The sequence below is a fragment of the Nerophis lumbriciformis genome, linkage group LG28, assembly GCF_033978685.3.
Source record: "Nerophis lumbriciformis linkage group LG28, RoL_Nlum_v2.1, whole genome shotgun sequence".
In the NCBI taxonomy this organism is placed as follows: Eukaryota; Metazoa; Chordata; class Actinopteri; order Syngnathiformes; family Syngnathidae; genus Nerophis; species Nerophis lumbriciformis.
The window spans coordinates 6,323,222-6,340,954 of record NC_084575.2 but is presented as its reverse complement, the minus strand read 5'-3'; the positions used below and the strand labels follow the sequence as shown (position 1 = coordinate 6,340,954).

Sequence of the window (17,733 nt, the reverse complement as noted above, 5' to 3'; positions counted from 1 at the left end):
AAAGGGCATATTGGACTCACCAAAGGCTGAATCAGTGTACTTCTAGTTACGCCCATCCAAAGACAATGACAATCGGTCAGCGCGTTCGGCTGTTAACTGAGAGGATGGTGGTTCAAGCCCACCCAGGGACGAAATCTTGATGCGAGCACGAGGGTTTGAGGGTTTTCTTGTACAGCCCATGTCCTTCTCTAAATTTGCAAAAAATTTCTAGTTAAAACGTTTGCAACATAACTTTCAAGCCATGCTTGTTTAAACTAATGTAAATTACTGATAATCAATGCTATCGCCTCAAATTGGCTATCATTAATTCAGTGTAGGGTTATAGACATCGTGTTGAAATTCCATGCTGTTCCAGGCGCTGTAGCTGTCAGTCAAGGTGCCTGTTTGTTAAATAGGAGATGTTGGGCTCAAATCCCGTCAGTGTCTTGAAGTTTTTTCTGTAACACTTTCTCAGTTTGTTTTCAAACCACATGAATGCAAGCCAAATTCTATTCATTTTGAATAAAAACCCCATGGATCCACAGAGTTTGATGTTTACTGCAATGTTTTCTTCAAAAAAATGCCATTTTAAATGTGGATTGAACCAGGACTCAGAAAGAAACACTACTTCAGATGGGTTCCAAATCACTTTGTTACAAGTAGTTTGTCTGGATATTCACCAGAGTCAGCATCCTGGAGTTTAAGACAGCAGAGTGGCTCAGCGGAAGCGTGCTGGGCCCATAACCCAGAGGTCGATGGATCGAAACCATCCTCTGCTATGATTTAGGATTCAGTTGTCTATTTGACTGGTTCTTAATTTGAAAGCAAGGCCAACACTCATTCAGACTGCAGCTGTCTTCTCTAACTCTTTGGGAATCACACCTATGATTCCTGCTAAAAGAGAGGTTAAACATCTTATCAGTCAATCTAAACAGTACAGTTGCAATCCATTGAAAGCCCTGAGAATACAGTGACTTAAATGAATGAGAAATTCACAGGTTTGTGCGTGACATTTTCATGGAACCCAGCATTCATGATGTTGAAGCCTGAGGTCTGCCTATATGAGAACCCTCTAAATTTGGTGTTGTGTGTGCTCGGCTGTACATGAGGTGGTCAGCTATGTTGCAAACTACTTTATGATGAAACACAGCACCTTGCTATCATTTATTTCCTTGCTTATTTATAGAGGTAAGAAGGAAAGTAAAAAGACCTTGTTTCCACCCTGTTTCGAACAGGGGACCTTTCGCGTGTGAGGCGAATGTGATAACCACTACACCATGGAAACTGCTGCAAGTAGCAGAACTTTATCAAGACTTACAAGTTGATTTTCGGCCAATGGAAAACATGGTGCTCGCTAGTCTTATTGCTGTTATTAGCTGCATTGCATTTCTTGCCTTTTGTGGATGTTGTTAAATCCCTTGTGCACGTAGAATGTGTTCTACTTTGTAGCATGTTTTGTCTGTCGCAGCCCGCATTTCAAACGTTCTTCCTCTTAACCGAGTTCGGAAACCTTTTTTTACTCCACAGCCATTGGTGGTTCAGTGGTAGAAATCTCGCCTGCCACGCGGGAGACCTGGGTCCGATTCCCGGCCAATGCATTTTGTTGCTTTTATTACATATTAACTAATATTCATAGGGACAAAAGCAATGTTTGTGACAACCACAAGACGCAGGCATTCCACCCAAAGGGCATAGTGGACTCACCGAAGGCTGAATCAGTATACTTCTAGTTACGCCCATCCAAAGACAATAACAATCGGTCAGCGCGTTCGGCTGTTAACTGAGAGGATGGTGGTTCAAGCCCACCCAGGGACGAAATCTTGACGCGAGCACGAGGGTTTGAGGGTTTTCTTGTACAGCCCATGTCCTTCTCTAAATTTGCAAAAAAGTTTCTAGTTAAAACGTTTGCAACATAACTTTCAAGCCATGCTTGTTTACTCTAATGTAAATTACTGATAATCAATGCTATCGCCTCAAATTGGCTATCATTAATTCAGTGTAGGGTTATAGACATCGTGTTGAAATCCCATGCTGTTCCAGGCGCTGTAGCTGTCAGTCAAGGTGCTTGTTTGTTAAATAGGAGATGTTGGGCTCAAATCCCGTCAGTGTCTTGAAGTTTTTTCTGTAACACTTTCTCAGTTTGTTTTCAAACCACATGAATGCAAGCCAAATTCTATTCATTTTGAATAAAAACCCCATGGATCCACAGAGTTTGATGTTTACTGCAATGTTTTCTTCAAAAAAATGCCATTTTAAATGTGGATTGAACCAGGACTCAGAAAGAAACACTACTTCCGATGGGTTCCAAATCACTTTGTTACAAGTAGTTTGTCTGGATATTCACCAGAGTCAGCATCCTGGAGTTTAAGACAGCAGAGTGGCGCAGCGGAAGCTTGCTGGGCCCATAACCCAGAGGTCGATGGATCGAAACCATCCTCTGCTATGATTTAGGATTCAGTTGTCTATTTGACTGGTTCTTAATTTGAAAGCAAGGCCAACACTCATTCAGACTGCAGCTGTCTTCTCTAACTCTTTGGGAATCACACCTATGATTCCTGCTAAAAGAGAGGTTAAACATCTTATCAGTCAATCTAAACAGTACAGTTGCAATCCATTGAAAGCCCTGAGAATACAGTGACTTAAATGAATGAGAAATTCACAGGTTTGTGCGTGACATTTTTATGGAACCCAGCATTCATGATGTTGAAGCCTGAGGTCTGCCTATATGAGAACCCTCTAAATTTGGTGTTGTGTGTGCTCGGCTGTACATGAGGTGGTCAGCTATGTTGCAAACTACTTTATGATGAAACACAGGACCTTGTTATCATTTATTTCCTTGCTTATTTATAGAGGTAAGAAGGAAAGTAAAAAGACCTTGTTTCCACCCTGTTTCGAACAGGGGACCTTTCGCGTGTGAGGCGAATGTGATAACCACTACACCATGGAAACTGCTGCAAGTAGTAGACCTTTATCAAGACTTACAAGTTGATTTTCGGCCAATGGAAAACATGGTGCTCGCTAGTCTTATTGCTGTTATTAGCTGCATTGCATTTCTTGCCTTTTGTTGATGTTGTTAAATCCCTTGTGCACGTAGAATGTGTTCTACTTTGTAGCATGTTTTGTCTGTCGCAGCCCGCATTTCAAACGTTCTTCCTCTTAACCGAGTTCGGAAACCTCTTTTACTCCACAGGCATTGGTGGTTCAGTGGTAGAATTCTCGCCTGCCACGCGGAGACCTGGGTCCGATTCCCGGCCAAAGCATTTTGTTGCTTTTATTACATATTAACTAATATTCATAAGGGACAAAAGCAATGTTTGTGACAACCACAAGACGCAGGCATTCCACCCAAAGGGCATATTGGACTCACCAAAGGCTGAATCAGTATACTTCTAGTTACGCCCATCCAAAGACAATGACAATCGGTCAGCGCGTTCGGCTGTTAACTGAGAGGATGGTGGTTCAAGCCCACCCAGGGACGAAATCTTGACGCGAGCACGAGGGTTTGAGGGTTTTCTTGTACAGCCCATGTCCTTCTCTAAATTTGCAGAAAAGTTTCTAGTTAAAACGTTTGCAACATAACTTTCAAGCCATGCTTGTTTAAACTAATGTAAATTACTGATAATCAATGCTATCGCCTCCAATTGGCTATCATTAATTCAGTGTAGGGTTATAGACATCGTGTTGAAATCCCATGCTGCTCCAGGCGCTGTAGCTGTCAGTCAAGGTGCTTGTTTGTTAAATAGGAGATGTTGGGCTCAAATCCCGTCAGTGTCTTGAAGTTTTTTCTGTAACACTTTCTCAGTTTGTTTTCAAACCACATGAATGCAAGCCAAATTCTATTCATTTTGAATAAAAACCCAATGGATCCACAGAGTTTGATGTTTACTGCAATGTTTTCTTCAAAAAAATGCCATTTTAAATGTGGATTGAACCAGGACTCAGAAAGAAACACTACTTCAGATGGGTTCCAAATCACTTTGTTACAAGTAGTTTGTCTGGATATTCACCAGAGTCAGCATCCTGGAGTTTAAGACAGCAGAGTGGCGCAGCGGAAGCGTGCTGGGCCCAAAACCCAGAGGTCGATGGATCGAAACCATCCTCTGCTATGATTTAGGATTCAATTGTCTATTTGACTGGTTCTTAATTTGAAAGCAAGGCCAACACTCATTCAGACTGCAGCTGTCTTCTCTAACTCTTTGGGAATCACACCTATGATTCCTGCTAAAAGAGAGGTTAAACATCTTATCAGTCAATCTAAACAGTACAGTTGCAATCCATTGAAAGCCCTGAGAATACAGTGACTTGAATGAATGAGAAATTCACAGGTTTGTGCGTGACATTTTCATGGAACCCAGCATTCATGATGTTGAAGCCTGAGGTCTGCCTATATGAGAACCCTCTAAATTTGGTGTCGTGTGTGCTCGGCTGTCCATGAGGTGGTCAGGTATGTTGCAAACTACTTTATGATGAAACACAGGACCTTGCTATCATTTATTTCCTTGCTTATTTATAGAGGTAAGAAGGAAAGTAAAAAGACCTTGTTTCCACCCTGTTTCGAAAAGGGGACCTTTCGCGTGTGAGGCGAATGTGATAACCACTACACCATGGAAACTGCTGCAAGTAGCAGACCTTTATCAAGACTTACAAGTTGATTTTCGGCCAATGGAAAACATGGTGCTCGCTAGTCTTATTGCTGTTATTAGCTGCATTGCATTTCTTGCCTTTTGTTGATGTTGTTAAATCCCTTGTGCACGTAGAATGTGTTCTACTTTGTAGCATGTTTTTTCTGTCGCAGCCCGCATTTCAAACGTTCTTCCTCTTAACCGAGTTCGGAAACCTCTTTTACTCCACAGGCATTGGTGGTTCAGTGGTAGAATTCTCGCCTGCCACGCGGAGACCTGGGTCCGATTCCCGGCCAAAGCATTTTGTTGCTTTTATTACATATTAACTAATATTCATAAGGGACAAAAGCAATGTTTGTGACAACCACAAGACGCAGGCATTCCACCCAAAGGGCATATTGGACTCACCAAAGGCTGAATCAGTATACTTCTAGTTACGCCCATCCAAAGACAATGACAATCGGTCAGCGCGTTCGGCTGTTAACTGAGAGGATGGTGGTTCAAGCCCACCCAGGGACGAAATCTTGACGCGAGCACGAGGGTTTGAGGGTTTTCTTGTACAGCCCATGTCCTTCTCTAAATTTGCAAAAAAGTTTCTAGTTAAAACGTTTGCAACATAACTTTCAAGCCATGCTTGTTTAAACTAATGTAAATTACTGATAATCAATGCTATCGCCTCCAATTGGCTATCATTAATTCAGTGTAGGGTTATAGACATCGTGTTGAAATCCCATGCTGTTCCAGGCGCTGTAGCTGTCAGTCAAGGTGCTTGTTTGTTAAATAGGAGATGTTGGGCTCAAATCCCGTCAGTGTCTTGAAGTTTTTTCTGTAACACTTTCTCAGTTTGTTTTCAAACCACATGAATGCAAGCCAAATTCTATTCATTTTGAATAAAAACCCATTGGATCCACAGAGTTTGATGTTTACTGCAATGTTTTCTTTAAAAAAATGCCATTTTAAATGTGGATTGAACCAGGACTCAGAAAGAAACATTACTTCAGATGGGTTCCAAATCACTTTGTTACAAGTAGTTTGTCTGGATATTCACCAGAGTCAGCATCCTGGAGTTTAAGACAGCAGAGTGGCGCAGCGGAAGCGTGCTGGGCCCAAAACCCAGAGGTCGATGGATCGAAACCATCCTCTGCTATGATTTAGGATTCAGTTGTCTATTTGACTGGTTCTTAATTTGAAAGCAAGTCCAACACTCATTCAGACTGCAGCTGTCTTCTCTAACTCTTTGGGAATCACACCTATGATTCCTGCTAAAAGAGAGGTTAAACATCTTATCAGTCAATCTAAACAGTACAGTTGCAATCCATTGAAAGCCCTGAGAATACAGTGACTTGAATGAATGAGAAATTCACAGGTTTGTGCGTGACATTTTCATGGAACCCAGCATTCATGATGTTGAAGCCTGAGGTCTGCCTATATGAGAACCCTCTAAATTTGGTGTCGTGTGTGCTCGGCTGTCCATGAGGTGGTCAGGTATGTTGCAAACTACTTTATGATGAAACACAGGACCTTGCTATCATTTATTTCCTTGCTTATTTATAGAGGTAAGAAGGAAAGTAAAAAGACCTTGTTTCCACCCTGTTTCGAAAAGGGGACCTTTCGCGTGTGAGGCGAATGTGATAACCACTACACCATGGAAACTGCTGCAAGTAGCAGACCTTTATCAAGACTTACAAGTTGATTTTCGGCCAATGGAAAACATGGTGCTCGCTAGTCTTATTGCTGTTATTAGCTGCATTGCATTTCTTGCCTTTTGTGGATGTTGTTAAATCCCTTGTGCACGTAGAATGTGTTCTACTTTGTAGCATGTTTTGTCTGTCGCAGCCCGCATTTCAAACGTTCTTCCTCTTAACCGAGATTAGAAAACTTTTTTTTACTCCACAAGCATTGGTGGTTCAGTGGTAGATTTCTTGCCTGCCACGCGGGAGACCTCGGTCCGATTCCCGGCCAATGCATTCTGTTGCTTTTATTACATTTTAACTAATATTCATAAGGGACAAAAGCAATGTTTGTGACAACCGCAAGACGCAGGCATTCCACCCAAAAGGTATATTGGACTCGCCGAAGGCTGAAGCAGTGTACTTCCAGTTACGCTAATCCAAAGACAACGACATCGGGACATCGTAACATAAGATTTTATAATTTTTTTGGGAGTAATTAATGATGTAAACCAGTAAGTCTCTGTGGCGCAATGGGTCAGCGCGTTCGGCTGTTAACTGAGAGGATGGTGGTTCAAGCCCACCCAGGGACAAAATCTTGACTCGAGCACAGGGGTTTGAGGGTTTTCTTGTACAGCCCATGTCCTTCTCTAAATTTGCAAAAAAGTTTCTAGTTAAAACGTGTGCCACAATTGCAATATAACTTTCAAGCCATTCTTGTTTAAACTAATGTAAATTACTGATAATCAATGCTATCGCCTCATATTGGCTATCATTAATTCAGTGTAGCATGTTTGGTTCGTCGCAGCCCGCATTTCAAACGTTCTTCCTCTTAACCGAGTTCATAAATCTCTTTTACTCCACAGGCATTGGTGGTTCAGTGGTAGAATTCTTGCCTGCCACGCGGGAGACCTGGGTCCGATTCCCGGCCAATGCATTCTGTTGCTTTTATTACATTTTAACTAATATTCATAAGGGACAAAAGCAATGTTTGTGACAACCGCAAGACGCAGGCATTCCACCCAAAAGGCATATTAGATTCCCTGAAGTCTGAAGCAGTGTACTTCTACTTACGCTAATCCAAAGACAATGACATCGGGACATCGTAACATGAGATTTTATAATTTTTTGGGGAGTAAGTAATCATGTAAACCAGTAAGTCTCTGTGGCGCAATGGGTCAGCGCGTTCGGCTGTTAACTGAGAGGATGGTGGTTCAAGCCCACCCAGGGACGAAATCTTGACGCGAGCACGAGGATTTGAGGGTTTTCTTGTACAGCCCATGTCCTTCTTTAAATTTGCAAAAAAGTGTCTATATAAAACGTTTGCAACATAACTTTCAAGCCATGCTTGTTTAAACTAATGTAAATTACTGATAATTAATGCTATCGCCTCAAATTGGCTATCATCAATTCAGTGTAGGGTTATAGACATCGTGTTGAAATCCCATGCTGTTCCAGGCGCTGTAGCTGTCAGTCAAGGTGCCTGTTTGTTACAAAGGAGATGTTGGGCTCAAATCCCGTCAGTGTCTTGATGTTTTTTCTGTAACACTTTCTCAGTTTGTTTTCAAACCACATGAATGCAAGCCAAATTCTATTCGTTTTGAATAAAATCCCAATGGATCCACAGAGTTTGATATTTATTGCAATGTTTTCTTCAAAAAAATGCCATTTTAAATGTGGATTGAACCAGGACTCAGAAAGAAACACTACTTCAGATGGGTTCCAAATCACTTTGTTACAAGTAGTTTGTCAGGATATTCACCAGAGTAAGCATCTTGTAGTTTAAGACAGCAGAGTGGCGCAGCGGCAGCGTGCTGGGCCCATAACCCAGAGGTCGATGAATCGAAACCATCCTCTGCTATGATTTAGGTTTCAGTTGTCTATTTGACTGGTTCTTAATTTGAAAGCAAGGCCAACACTCATTCAGACTGCAGCTGTCTTCTCTAACTCTTTGGGAATTACACCTATGATTCCTGCTAAAAGAGAGGTTAAACATCTTATCAGTCAATCTAAACAGTACAGTTGCAATCCATTGAAAGCCCTGAGAATACAGTGACTTGAATGAATGAGAAATTTCACAGGTTTGTGCGTGACATTTTCATGGAACCCAGCATTCATGATGTTGAAGCCTGAGGTCTGCCTATATGAGAACCCTTTAAATTTGGTGTTGTGTGTGCTCGGCTGTACATGAGGTGGTCAGCTATGTTGCAAACTACTTTATGATGAAACACAGGACCTTGCTATCATTTATTTCCTTGCTTATTTATAGAGGTAAGAAGGAAAGTAAAAAGACCTTGTTTCCACCCTGTTTCTAACAGGGGACCTTTCACGTGTGAGGCGAATGTGATAACCACTACACCATGGAAACTGCTGCAAGTTGCAGACCTTTATCAAGACTTACAAGTTGATTTTCGGCCAATGGAAAACATGGTGCTCGCTAGTCTTATTGCTGTTATTAGCTGCATTGCATTTCTTGCCTTTTGTGGATGTTGTTAAATCCCTTGTGCACGTAGAATGTGTTCTACTATGTAGCATGTTTTTTCTGTCGCAGCCCGCATTTCAAACGTTCTTCCTCTTAACCGAGTTCGGAAACCTCTTTTACTCCACAGGCATTGGTGATTCAGTGGTAGAAATCTCGCCTGCCACGCGGGAGACCCGGGTCCGATTCCTAGCCAATGCAATCTGTTGCTTTTATTACATTTTAACTAATATTCATAAGGGACAAAAGCAATGTTTGTGACAACCGCAAGACGCAGGCATTCCACCCAAAAGGCATATTGGACTCACCGAAACCTGAAGCAGTGTACTTCTAGTTACGCCCATCCAAAGACAATGACATCGGGACATTGTAACATGAGATTTCATAAATTTTTGGGGAGTAATTAATGATGTAAACCAGTAAGTCTCTGTGGCGCAATCGGTCAGCGCGTTCGGCTGTTAACTGAGAGGATGGTGGTTCAAGCCCACCCAGGGACGAAATCTTGACTCGAGCACGGAGGTTTGAGGGTTTTCTTGTAGAGCCCACGTCCTTCTCTAAATTTTCAAAAAAGTTTCTAGTTAAAACGTGCACCACGTTTGCAACATAACTTTCAGCCATTCTTGTTTAAACTAAAGTAAATTATTGATAATCAATGCTATCGCCTCATATTGGCTATCATTAATTCAGTGTAGCATGTTTGGTCCGTCGCAGCCCGCATTTCAAACATTCTTCCTCTTAACCAAGTTCATAAATCTCTTTTACTCCACAGGCATTGGTGGTTCAATGGTAGAATTCAGGCGGGAGACCCGGGTCCGATTCCCGGCCAATGCATTCTGTTGCTTTTATTACATTTTAATTAATATTCATAAGGGACAAAAGCAATGTTTGTGACAACCGCAAGACGCAGGCATTCCACCCAAAGGGCATATTGGACTCACCGAAGGCTGAATCAGTATACTTCTAGTTACGTCCATCCAAAGACAATGACAATCGGTCAGCGCGTTCGGCTGTTAACTGAGAGGATGGTGGTTCAAGCCCACCCAGGGACGAAATCTTGATGCGAGCACGAGGGTTTGAGGGTTTTCTTGTACAGCCCATGTCCTTCTTTACATTTGCAAAAAAGTTTCTAGTTAAAACGTTTGCAACATAACTTTCAAGCCGTGCTTGTTTAAACTAATGTAAATTACTGATAATCAATGCTATCGCCTCAAATTGGCTATCATCAATTCAGTGTAGGGTTATAGACATTGTGTTGAAATCCCATGCTGTTCCAGGCGCTGTAGCTGTCAGTCAAGGTGCCTGTTTGTTAAATAGTAGATGTTGGGCTCACACCATGGAAACTGCCGCAAGTTGCAGACCTTTATCAAAACTTACAAGTTGATTTTGGGCCAATGGAAAACATGGTGCTCGCTAGTCTTATTGCTGTTGTTAGCTGCATTGCATTTCTTGCCTTTTGTGGATGTTGTTAAATCCCTTGTGCACGTAGAATGTGTTCTACTTTGTAGCATGTTTTGTCTGTCGCAGCCCGCATTTCAAACGTTCTTCCTCTTAACCGAGTTCATAAACCTATTTTCTCCACAGCCATTGGTGGTTCAGTGGTAGAATTCTCGCCTGCCACGCGGGAGACCCGGGTCCGATTCCCGGCCAATGCAATCTGTTGCTTTTATTACATATTAACTAATATTCATAAGGGACAAAAGCAATGTTTGTGACAACCGCAAGACGCAGGCATTCCACCCAAAAGGCATATTGGACTCCCTGAAGTCTGAAGCAGTGTTCTTCTCGTTACGCTAATCCAAAGACAATGACATCGGGACATCGTAGCATGAGATTTTATAATTTTTTTGTGCAGTAATTAATCATGTAAACCAGTAAGTCTCTGTGGCGCAATCGGTCAGCACGTTCGGTTGTTAACTGAGAGGATGGTGGTTCAAGCCCACCCAGGGACGAAATCTTGACTCGAGCACAGGTTTTTGACGGTTAACTTGTACAGCCCATGTCCTTCTCTAAATTTGCAAAAAAGTTTCTAGTTAAAACGTGTGCCACGTTTGCAACATAACTTTCAAGCCATTCTTGTTTAAACTAATGTAAATTACTGATAATCAATGCTATCGCCTCATATTGGCTATCATTAATTCAGTGTAGCATGTTTGGTCCGTCGCAGCCCGCATTTCAAACGTTCTTCCTCTTAACTGAGTTCATAAATCTCTTTTACTCCACAGGCATTGGTGGTTTAGTGGTAGAATTCTCGCCTGCCACGCGGGAGACCCGGGTCAGATTCCCGGCCAATGCATTCTGTTGCTTTTATTACATATTAACTAATATTCATAAGGGACAAAAGCAATGTTTGTGACAACCACAAGACGCAGGCATTCCACCCAAAGGGCATATTGGACTCACCAAAGGCTGAATCAGTATACTTCTAGTTACGCCCATCCAATCACAATGACAATCGGTCAGCGCGTTCGGCTGTTAACTGAGAGGGTGGTGGTTCAAGCCCACCCAGGGACGAAATCTTGACTCGACGACAGGTGTTTGAGGGTTTTCTTGTACAGTCCATGTCATTCTCTAAATTTGCAAAAAAGTTTCTAGTTAAAACGTGTGCCACGTTTGCAACATAACTTTCAAGTCATTCTTGTTTAAATTAATGTAAATTACTGATAATCAATGCTATCGCCTCATATTGGCTATCATTAATTCAGTGTAGCATGTTCTGTCCGTTGCAGCCCGCTTTTCAAACGTTCTTCCTCTTAACAGAGTTCATTAATCTCTTTTACTCCACAGGCATTGGTGGTTCAGTGGTAGAATTTTCGCCTGCCACGCGGGATACCCAGGTCGGATTTCCGGACAATGCATTTTTTTTGCTTTTATTACATTTTAACTAATATTCATAAGGGACAAAAGCAATGTTTGTGACAACCGCAAAACGCAGGCATTCCACCCAAAGGACATATTGGACTCGCCGAAGTCTGAATCAGTATACTTCTAGTTACGTCCATCCAAAGACAATGACAAACGGTCTGCACGTTCGGCTGTTAACTGAGAGGATGGTGGTTCAAGCCCACCCAGGGACAAAATCTTGACGCGAGCACAAGGGTTTGAGGGTTTTCTTGTACAGTCCATGTCCTTCTCTAAATTTACAAAAAAGTTTCTAGTTAAAACGTTTGCAACATAACGTTCAAGCCATGCTTGTTTAAACTAATGTAAATTACTGATAATCAATACTATCGCCTCAAATTGGCTATCATCAATTCAGTGTAGGGTTATAGACATTGTGTTGAAATCCCATGCTGTTCCAGGCGCTGTAGCTGTCAGTCATGGTGCCTGTTTGTTAAATAGTAGATGTTGGGCTCAAATCCCGTCAGTGTCTTGACTTTTTTTCTTGTAACACTTTCTCAGTTTGTTTTCAGACCACATGAATGCAAGCCAAATTCTATTCGTTTTGAATAAAATCCCAATGGATCCACAGAGTTTGATGTTTACTGCAATGTTTTCTTCAAAAAAATGCCATTTTAAATGTGGATTGAGTTGCCTATCGCCTCATTTTTGAGCCAATGTCCTTCTCTAAATTTGCCAAAAAGTTTCTAGTTAAAACGTGTGCCACGTTTGCAACATAACTTTCAACTTACTGCAATGTTTTCTTCAAAAAAATGCCATTTTAAATGTGGATTGAACCAGGACTCAGAAAGAAACCCTACTTTGGGTGGGTTCCAAATCACTTTGTTACAAGTAGTGTGTCTGGATATTCACCAGAGTAAGCATTTAGTAGTTTAAGACAGCAGAGTGGCCCAGCGGAAGCGTGCTGGGCCCATAACCCAGAGGTCGATGAATCGAAACCATCCTCTGCTATGATTTAGGTTTCAGTTGTCTATTTGACTGGTTCTTAATTTGAAAGCAAGGCCAACACTCATTCAGACTGCAGCTGTCTTCTCTAACTCTTTGGGAATTACACCTATGATTCCTACTAAAAGAGAGGTTAAACATCTTATAAGTCAATCCAAACAGTACAGTTGCAATCCATTCAAAGCCCTGAGAATACAGTGACTTGAATGAATGAGAAATTTCACAGGTTTGTGCGTGACATTTTCATGGAACCCAGCATTCATGATGTTGAAGCCTGAGGTCTGCCTATATGAGAACCCTCTAAATTTGGTGTTGTGTGTGCTCGGCTGTACATGAGGTGGTCAGCTATGTTGCAAACTACTTTATGATGAAACACAGGACCTTGCTATCATTTATTTCCTTGCTTATTTATAGAGGTAAGAAGGAAAGTAAATAGACTTTGTTTCCTTCCTGTTTCGAACAGGGGAGCTTTCGCGTGTGAGGCGAATGTGATAACCACTACACCATGGAAACTGCTGCAGGTTGCAGACCTATATCAAGACTTACAAGTTGATTTTCGGCCAATGGAAAACATGGTGCTAGCTAGTCTTATTGCTGTTATTAGCTGCATTGCATTTCTTACCTTTTGTGGATGTTGTTAAATCCCTTGTGCACGTAGAATGTGTCCTACTTTGTAGCATGTTTTGTCTGTCGCAGCCCGCATTTCAAACGTTCTTCCTCTTAACCGAGTTTAGAAAACTCTTTTACAGCACAGGCATTGGTGGTTCAGTGGTAGAATTCTCGCCTGCCACGCGGGAGACCTGGGTCCGATTCCAGGCCAATGCATTCTGTTGCTTTTATTACACTTTAACTAATATTCATTAGGGACAAAAGCAATGTTTGTGACAACCGCAAGACGCAGGCATTCCACCCAAAAGGCATATTGGACTCACCGAAGACTGAAGCAGTGTACTTCTCGTTACGCTAATCCAAAGACAATGACATCAGGACATCGTAACATGAGATTTTATAATTTTTTGGGGAGTAATGAATCATGTAAACCAGTAAGTCTCTGTGGCGCAATCGGTCAGCGCGTTCGGCTAGTTAAAACGTGTGCCACGTTTGCAACATAACTTTCAGCCATTCTTGTTTAAACTAATGTAAATTACTGATAATCAATGCTATCGCCTCATATTGGCTATCATTAATTCAGTGTAGCATGTTTGGTCCGTCGCAGCCCGCATTTCAAACGTTCTTCCTCTTAACCGAGTTCATAAATCTCTTTTACTCCACAGTCATTGGTGGTTCAGTGGTAGAATTTTCGCCTGCCACGCGGGAGACCCGGGTCCGATTCCCTGCCAATGCATTCTGTTGCTTTTATTACATTTTAACTAATATTCATAAAGGACAAAAGCAATGTTGGTGACAACCGCAAAACGCAGGCATTCCACCCAAAGGGCATATTGGACTCACCGAAGGCTGAATCAGTATACTTCTAGTTACGCCCATCCAAAGACAATGACAATCGGTCAGCGCGTTCGGCTGTTAACTGAGAGGATGGTGGTTCAAGCCCACCCAGGGACGAAATCTTGACGCGAGCACGAGGGTTTGAGGGTTTTCTTGTACAGCCCATGTCCTTCTCTAAATTTGCAAAAAAGTTTCTAGTTAAAACGTTTGCAACATAACTTTCAAGCCATGCTTGTTTAAACTAATGTAAATTACTGATAATCAATGCTATCGCCTCAAATTGGCTATCATTAATTCAGTGTAGGGTTATAGACATCTTGTTGAAATCCCATGCTGTTCAAGGCGCTGTAGCTGTCAGTCAAGGTGCCTGTTTGTTAAATAGGAGATGTTGGGCTCAAATCCCGTCAGTGTCTTGAAGTTTTTTCTGTAACACTTTCTCAGTTTGTTTTCAAACCACAAAATGAATGCAAGCCAAATCCCCCCCCTCCAGACCCCAGATTGTAAATAATGTAAATAATTCAATGTGATTCTCTTGTGTGATGACTGTATTATGACGTTAGTATATATATGAACCCCGACTTAAACAAGTTGAAAAACTTATTGGGGTGTTACCATTTAGTGGTCAATTATACGGAATATGTACTTCACTGTGCAACCTACTAATAAAAGTCTCAATCAATCAATCCCTTGAGTGTGTGCAATTTGGAAAATTGAGCTAAGAGTTTTAAATCACTGTTAAGGGGTTGTCCAGGAATTGAACCCGGGACCTCTCGCACCCTAAGTGAGAATCATACCACTAGACCAACAAGCCCTACGGCAACAGTTACCAAATTCTCAAAAAAGTTTATATTTTATCTGGGGAAACAACCTGTAACTGCACTTTTATTAACACAAATTTTGATTCACTACAATTTTCATGCATAAATGAACAAGAGCTTTTTCAGTAATTGAACCCCAGACCTCAGGCGAGAATCAAACAACTAGACCAACAAGTTCTGACTTGTCATTTTGCAAGAATCTCAATAAATGTGACATGTTGATAGGGAACAATCTAAAACTAGGTTAGTATATTGCACTTTTACCACTAATTTAAAGGTATGGCTATTTTCCTGCAAAAAAGAACTAAGGGTTACAAGCTCTGTCCTAAAACAATTAGAGCTTGTAAATTGAGCTACCACTGTATTTGATTTTATACATTTTCGTTGATCCCTTGAGTGTGTGCAGTTTGGAAAATTAAGTTAAGAGTTTTAAATCTCTGTGAAGGGCTTGTCCAGGAATTATACACGGGACCTCTCGCACCCTAAGCGAGAATCATACCAATAGACCATCAAGCCCTATGGCAATTGTTACCAAATTCTCAAAAAAGTTTATATTTTATCTAGGGCGATAACCTGTAACTGCAATTTTATTAACAAAAATTTTGATTCACTACAATTTTCATGCATAAATGAACAAGAGCTTTTTCTGTAATTGAACCCCAGACCTCAGGCAAGAATCATACGACTAGACCAACAAGCTCTGACTTGTGATTTTGCAAAAATCTCAATAAATGTGACATGTTGATAGGGAACACAATCTAAAGCTATAGGTTAGTATAATACACTTTTACCACTAATTTAAAGGTTTGGATATTTTCCTGCAAAAAAGAACTAAGGGTTACAAGCTCTGTCCTAAAACAATTAGAACTAGAAAATTGAGGTATCACTGCATTTTTTTGAATTATTTTCATTGATCCCTTGAGTGTTTGCAGTTTGGAAAATTGAGTGGAGGGTTCAAAAGCACTGTTAAGGGCTTGTCCGGGAATTGAACCAGGGACCTCTCGCACCCTAAGCGAGAATCATACGACTAGACCAGGGGTCGGCAACCCGCAACTCCGGAGCCGCATGCGGCTCTTTGATCACTCTGATGCGGCTCAGCAGCTTACTTGCTGAACCCCCCGATTTTCCTGGGAGATTTCCGGATTTCGGTACCTCTCGCAGAAAACTCCCGGGATTAATATTCTCCAATTTTCACCCTAACAATAATAATAAGGGCGTGCCATGTTGGTACAGCATTTAGCGCCCTCTACAATCTGTACAAACAGCGTGTGCCAGCCCAGCCCTTTGTTGTATGCATCTTCTACTTGCACACGCAAGTGACAGCGAGGCATACTTAGTCAACAGCCACACAGGTTACACTGACGGTGGCGGTATAAAAAACTTTAACACTCTTACTAATAATGCGCCACACTGTGAACCCACACCAAACAAGAATGATAAACACATTTCGGGAGAACATCTGCACCGTAAAACAACATAAACACAACAGAACAAATACCCAGAATCCCATGCAGCCCTAACTCTTCCGGGCTACATTATACACCCCTGCTACCACCAAACCCCGCCCCCACCCCAACCCTGCTCCCCCACACATCAGTTGCCCTGAAATTCGTAGTCTGACGGAAAAATGGGGAGGGTTGAAAAGTATGACGCTGTCAAGCGCCATTCATATAAAACTGGCGGGCCGCGCTAACAAACATTCAATTTTCATATTAAGGTGATGGCTGTGTGTCTGAGACCCTTGGTTTATACATAGCACAAAGCAAAAAAAAACAACTTTGTATGCAGTGTTATTTCATTCTAAATTTCAAAAGGTTTTTGTGGCTCCCATTGTTTTCTTTAATTTGTGAAACTGGTCAAAATGGCTCTTTGAGTGGTAAAGGTTGCCGACCCCTGGACTAGACCAACAAGCCCCGAAAAAACAAGTTTCATCAAAAATGTTCATGAATTGTGAGATTTTAACAGGGAAATCCTTCTGAAACTGGGTTAGTATATTGCACTTTTACCACTAATTTAAAGGTATGGCTATTTCCATGCAAAAAAGAACTAAAGGTTACAAGCTCTGGACCTTTTGCACCCTAAGCGAGAATCATACGACTCGACCAACATAAACCGCAAAAACATGTTTCAACAAAAAGTCTTACAAATTGTGAGATTTTAACAGGGAAATCATTCTGAAACTGGGTTAGTATATTGCACGTTTACCACTAATTTAAAGGTATGGCTATTTTCCTGCAAAAATGAACTAAGTGTTACAAGCTCTGTCCTAAAACAATTGGAGCTCGTAAATTGAGCTACCACTGTATTTGATTTTATACATTTTCATTGATCCCTTCATTGTGTGCAGTTTGGAAAATTGAGCTAAGAGTTTTAAAACACTGTTAAGGGCTTGTCCAGGAATTGAACCCGGGACCTCTCGCACCCAAAGCGAGAATCATACCACTAGACCAACAAGCCCCGAAAAATATAATTTTAGATACAAATCTCATGAATTGTGAGATTTTAACAGGGAAATCATTCTGAAACTGGGTTAGTATATTGCACTTATACCACTAATTTAAAGTTATGGCTATTTTCCTGCAAAAAAGAACTAAGGGTTACAAGCTCTGTCCTAAAAAAATTAGAGCTTGTAAATTGAGCTACCATTGTATTTGATTTTATACATTTTCATTGATCCCTTCATTGTGTGCAGTTTGGAAAATTAAGCTAAGAGTTTTAAATCACTGCTAAGGGCTTGTCCAGGAATTGAACCCGGGACCTTACGCACCCTAAACAAGAATCATACCACTAGACCAACAAGCCCCCAAAAAAAATCAACTTTCATCAAAAATGTTCATGAATTGTGAGATTTTAACAGGGAAATCATTCTGAAACTG

The 17,733-nt window shown here is 41.3% G+C and overlaps 6 non-coding genes across 6 annotated transcripts; 3 read left to right on the top strand and 3 right to left on the bottom strand.

Moving 5' to 3' along the window:
* Window positions 1-1,191: 1,191 nt before the first annotated feature.
* On the bottom strand, window positions 1,192-1,264 carry trnav-cac (transfer RNA valine (anticodon CAC)). Its single transcript has one exon. It is a non-coding gene; the product is annotated as a tRNA-Val (tRNA).
* Window positions 1,265-2,855: 1,591 nt separating this feature from the next.
* trnav-cac (transfer RNA valine (anticodon CAC)) lies at window positions 2,856-2,928 on the bottom strand. The gene has a single exon. It is a non-coding gene; the product is annotated as a tRNA-Val (tRNA).
* Window positions 2,929-4,013: 1,085 nt separating this feature from the next.
* trnal-caa (transfer RNA leucine (anticodon CAA)) lies at window positions 4,014-4,085 on the top strand. Its single transcript has one exon. It is a non-coding gene; the product is annotated as a tRNA-Leu (tRNA).
* A 1,591-nt stretch (window positions 4,086-5,676) lies between these two features.
* trnal-caa (transfer RNA leucine (anticodon CAA)) lies at window positions 5,677-5,748 on the top strand. Its single transcript has one exon. It is a non-coding gene; the product is annotated as a tRNA-Leu (tRNA).
* Window positions 5,749-9,173: 3,425 nt separating this feature from the next.
* trnan-guu (transfer RNA asparagine (anticodon GUU)) lies at window positions 9,174-9,247 on the top strand. The gene has a single exon. It is a non-coding gene; the product is annotated as a tRNA-Asn (tRNA).
* Window positions 9,248-17,242: 7,995 nt separating this feature from the next.
* On the bottom strand, window positions 17,243-17,314 carry trnap-ugg (transfer RNA proline (anticodon UGG)). The gene has a single exon. It is a non-coding gene; the product is annotated as a tRNA-Pro (tRNA).
* Between the last annotated feature and the right edge of the window lie 419 nt (window positions 17,315-17,733).